The sequence below is a fragment of the Peromyscus maniculatus genome, chromosome 11 (genome assembly GCF_049852395.1).
Source record: "Peromyscus maniculatus bairdii isolate BWxNUB_F1_BW_parent chromosome 11, HU_Pman_BW_mat_3.1, whole genome shotgun sequence".
In the NCBI taxonomy this organism is placed as follows: domain Eukaryota; kingdom Metazoa; phylum Chordata; class Mammalia; order Rodentia; family Cricetidae; genus Peromyscus; species Peromyscus maniculatus.
Window position 1 is genome coordinate 99,016,978 of NC_134862.1, and position 5,598 is coordinate 99,022,575.

The window sequence follows — 5,598 nt, forward strand, 5'->3', positions numbered from 1 at the left end:
TTCCTGGCTATCTCTACCAAGGCTGTCATTGAATATATTCTAATGAAACTCTATGTGTTTCAACATTTACCAGAGCAGCACACAAATTTTTCTTATCCAAACTGAAGTGACTTTTGCTTACTTCATTGTGAAAGAGGAATACATCTCTGTGATTATGAAAGATTTATGGTTAATCAAAGTTAGAAGTGACTCGTAGAATTTTTGCCCTCCTGAGCCATGGTTACTAGCTTGGGGTGAAGGAAATTTCAAGTTTACAGGAGGATTTTAAGGGTTTAGTGACTCCCTGTGTTCAGGAGACATCTGTGTACAGAATGGATGTCGCAGAGTGTCAGGGTCACAGAGATCCTCACCTTGAAGAGGTGGGATGTCTCCTAGAATGCTCAGCTTTCAGGGTTCAGCTCTGGGCTTCTGCCAGGTGCAGAGAAAGAGTTAGGAATCTGAGCCTGTCCCTGGCAGGAGCAGAACACTCCGTCACTAAGGAGAAATCCTGTGTTTGGGATGAGCTTGATAATAAGGGCATGCCTATAGTGCAAATCCAGACAGTGTAAGAAACACCAAGGTCTGTTTCCTCTCACAGTAATTTCAGAAAACTAGTTTCTTTAACTCACTCCCTCCTTCCTGTTTTCTTTCTTTCTTTCTTTCCTTCCTTCCTTCCTTCCTTCCTTCCTTCCTTCCTTCCTTCCTTCCTTCCTTCCTTCCTTGTATCCCTTCCCTCCCTCCTTCCCTTTCTCTCTTAGAATGCTACCTCTATAACCCCCCTTTAAAAAAACACTTCAAAACAAAGACAATTTTCTCCCAGCACCTCCATCCACTCCTCCACCACAATCCTCACCATGATGGCAGCAACATTTTACTCAGTCAGACCAGTCACCATTCTTACTAACAGCCTAGTGTCTGAACAGGAAGGCAGGTGTGTTTGGGACAGGGAACCTGCTCCTAAATCCTCAATAACTGAAGATGCATGGAGTGGCCCAGTAGACCGGGAACTTGGGATGTAGATGGAAATGTAGGAATAGGGCTCTGGTGGCCCAGAACCAAAGGACAGTTCCTTCTAGTCAAGCCAGGTTTCTTGAGCAAGCTTGGCACACTGATGGAGCCAGCGCAATGGAATGATCTGGATGAACTCTTTTTGCTCCCCTGTGGGAACTGCCACTTTATCACAAAATTTTCACAAGCCCCATGAGTAGACAGCATTCCAACTCAGAGTCCCAAAGTGAAATCGTTTTTGTCAATGGCTGGGAAACTGGGGACACCTTGATCATCAAGGTGAGCACCGCCACCCACCATAAGCTCAGCTTTCTGGGAAAGCCAGTGGTTTCTGGTCAAGGTTATTCTTGATGTTGTCAGGAAGGAAGAAATGGAGACAGGACATCAGGGAAGGTGAGTTATGGACCCAGAACAGCACCGTCTGTCATCCCCACAGGGTGGTGACGATTCGGAGGTACTTCAGTTAGGTAAAAGCTCCTGGACGGCTGCCCTTGTGCTGACCTCACTAGCACGGAGACTCAAGACTGATCCCGGGAAGAACCTATGGAAAAAAGCAGGGAGTGGTGGTGCAATTCGCAGCTCCAGCTCTGGGAGATGGAGGCAGGCAGATTCCCCTGGGCTCACCGGCTCTGCTTGCTGGTTTTATGTCAACTTGACACAAGCTAGAGTCGTCGGGAAGAGGGAACCACAAGTATAAAAATGCCCCCACCAGATTGGCCTCTGGTGCATTTTCTTGATTGGTGATTGATATGGGAGGGCCCTCTTCTTTATGGGTGGTGCCACCCTTGGACTGGTGGTCCTGGGTGCTGAGAAAGAAAGCAGCCTGAGCAAGCCGTGAGAGCAAGCCGGTAAGCAGCATTCGGCAGCCTTCCTCAGTGACGGTCTCTGCTTCAGTTCCCGCTTCCAGGTTCCTGCCTTGAGTTCCTGTCATGGCTTTCTCTAGTGATGGACTTCTAAGCTGTAAGATGAAATGAATCCTTGCTTTTGGCCACAATGCTTTACTACACAGCCATAGAAACACTAACTAAGAAACACTGGCCAGCTAGCCTAGCTGAGTTGGTGAATTCCAGGCCAGAGAGAGGCCCAAGAACAAGGTGGACAGCATCTGAGGAATGACAGCCTCTGTTGCCTTCTCTCTGGTTTCCACACTTGCACTCACACACACTTACACACACTCACACACCTATCTACACATACACACACGCACACATACCTACACACACCTACACATGCACACTTACATACAGGCGTACATGTACACTTATACACGCATACTTACACATGCACACACAAACACACACACACACACACACACACACACACACACACACACACACACACACACCTCCTTCACTGGGCTTCCTCAACTCCACACTCTACATTCTCTTTTATCCTGCTCAACTAATCTCAGGCAGACCTGTAGCTACCAGTAAGTGACTGGGGTCCTGAAGTCATGAAGGGCTAGAAGGTCTGCTCTTGGGGAATGAACCTATGAGCTTTGGAGACTTGAGAAGGACCTAGTAGGTTTCAATAGGCAGTCATTTGATGCAAATCACGTTCTCTTTCATCTCCCTTCTTCCAATGTGATGGAGGCCGGACCTTGTGCTGCGTTCTGTAGTACTAGCCAGGAACAGCTGTTTACCGAATACAATTTCACCTGTTCACATACTGGAAATGGTGGACGCTTAATAACAGCCGTGTTTGCTGAAATGCAGCCTCATTTGTATCTTTATGAACATGCATGACTACTACAGTATTAAATCATCGCATGGTAAAAATTACCACTAAAACAGGAAAACAGTGGAAAACACAAAGCCCAGTGGCTTTTAATACATCCTACACTGTGCCAGGAAATCGATGGCCAGTCCCCCAAACTATTATCAGTCAGTTCCACCATGCTAAAATGAGTGTCCATCAATATTGAGGTTATCTTGGTTTTACCTCTGCTGACCCTGCTTCCCTGGGGGAGTAGGAGAAGCCTGGGTACACCGAATGATGGCTTGCTTTCAAGTGTCTTTCCTCAGCGAATGGAATCGTGGAATAGGTCACCAGGCTCATTAGCATGGCAGCTTCCCACTTCTGGCTACCCCCTTCCCTGATACGTGTTCTCAACTCCCATCTCCTGCAAGGGCTGTGCCTCTGCCCAGTGCACCACACTTCCCTGCTGGTCTGCCAGTTCTTACCAATGTGCAGCTGAAACTTAAAAGATGCTTCTAAAATCTGAAACCCAAGAGATGCTTCTAAAATAAAATCTTTGCCTGCTTCAAAACATGCCCCTCTTGCTCACATGTGCGTGTTCACGCGCACGCGCACACATACTCACACTTCACCAGTGTGGGGCACAGTTGCCCCTCTTCCCTCTCCCCCTACCCTGCCCCACCACCCCTGTCCAGAATGCCATGCTGCCTACACTCCGGGGCCCACGGCCCTGCCTTCCCTCTCCTCGGCTTGGAAGCCGCAGCCTCCCACCAGGGTTCTGTCTGCCAGCCCTGTACTGTACTTCATTAGGCAGCTCTATTTAATGGTTTCAACAAAAGCCATCATTTTAGCCCAACTGCCTCGACTAAATTAAAATTTCCAATCTCTGTTTTAGTGTTCTGCAACTGATGTATACATAAGCAAAAGCGGTCAACATCTGCCAGGGGGTTGGCTAAAAGTTCTGTAAAGACGCACTTCGCATTTCCGAAGCACGTGCAAAGTAATAGCGCCCTTATCCCCCAGAGAGCTCTCAGGGCTCTGCTTCGCCATTTGCTCAGACGCACTTTAGCTGCGTACGAGCCATACAGTTGATTCTCCCCTTGGTTCTCGTTTGGTCTGTAGTGTCATTTTGAGTAATTGGGGTATGGTAACTGATCAACTTACAGGTTTCTCATTGGCAGAAAGGGACTGTATTGGCACCAAGAAAGAATATGATGGGTCCTCCCGGTGCGTGAGCAAGTGTCCCTCTCTTGCACTTGGCTACCCGAGGCCATTAAGAAATAAGCTTAATAAAGCCTTCGAGTGCATACATCCTCACTCTTCCTCGGGCAGAGGGAAGCACCTATAGGAGAGCGTGGCATACCAACCTGGAAAGATGGTCAATGTACATATTTAGTCAGTGATCTGTGAAAGTTTTTGAATTAGTTTTTAAAGCTTTGTTAAGACCAGAACGCACAGATGTTGAAAACAAGTTCAGATGTAGCGACAGATGGTATTTGATTATGAAGCAGACTGTTCATATAATACAAGGATGCCGCTTCTGCCATACACAAGTAACTGCGGAGAGTGCAGTAGAGCTTTTGGAAGGCAGGCGGTTCAAGGGGGCCTTTGTGCGGCAGTAACTCTCCCATTTTGCGGCAGGGCTAGAATTGGGATAATCCCCCACTCCCTTCTCAATCAGAGCCTCTCCCTGCTCTTCCCCATGCCACCTCCCTAGCCAGTCTCTTTTTCTCCAGCTCAAAGGCTCTTCTCTTTGCTCAGCACATAGCTGTACCCAGCCACCACTTCCTTTACAACCTTCCATTCAGGTTGGAGGCAGGTCTGTGCCCAGCCAGGGTCAGAGGAGGTGAAGATGGCAGGTGTCCTCATAGTCTCTGCAGGAAGGACCTACAGCTATGCTCTGCCATGAGGACTCAAGCTTTAGTTTCCTTTTTCTTCTGGTGCTGGAGCTGATCCCAGGACCTTGAGCATCCCAAGTCAGTGTCCTACCACTGAGCTACACCCATGAGCTATCAGAATTTGAAATAGAGACCAGGATTATGACTCCTCCAAACATGCTTTCACATGGGAAGGTGCATCTACATGAGGATGGGCTAGACTGAGCTACCTCTTCTGTAAATGGAGTGACAATATCCCTGCTCATATCCAAGCATGTCACTAAGACCCCATAAGATCCGGATTAGCAAATGTCTTGAGAGATCTGAGGTGCTATTCCCAGGCATGTCGCCATCACTGTCAAGGTAGTTGCCCTGTACCTTGGCAGTTCTCAGCTGGATATCCGTCTTCCTTCATCCCCAGAGCCCCTGGGAAATGCTGTGGTCTCAGGATGCATGCTCCCTGAAGGGTCAGGAGAAAGTGCCTCTAGCTGTGCCCTCAAATCAGTTCTTCACACAGGGTTTTGGAGGCTCGGGCATTTAAAGGTCAGAGTGCGCCCGGATCTTGGCTGATGGCAGTGTGTTGAAGGAAGGAGACAAGACTCGAAACTAAGAAGGGAAATTCATCGGGCACTCCAGCTTCCTTCAGAACCCACACTGGAGTCTAGGTGAGTTGCCAAGCTTTGTTTCTTTCTTTTTAACCTTTAAAACAGATTTGTTGGTTTTTAGTCACGTGTGTAGGGGGGGCTCTGTGTGAGTATGTACACATGACTGCAACTGCCCATGAAGGCCAGAAGAGGGCGTCGGATCCCCTGGAGCTGGAGTAGGAGGCAGTTGAGAACCACCCGACATGGGGGCCAGGAACTGAACTCAGGTCCTCTGCAAGCCAAGCAAGTGTTCTTTGCTGCTGAGCCCTCTCTTCAGCCCACCCATCAGGCTTTGTTTCCAAAGCCCTTGGGGGGATGTTATCACCTTCCCTTTTCAGCATATTTGTGTCGCTGAGTGTGTCATGGTGGTACTGTGGGCAGGGATCTGGAGA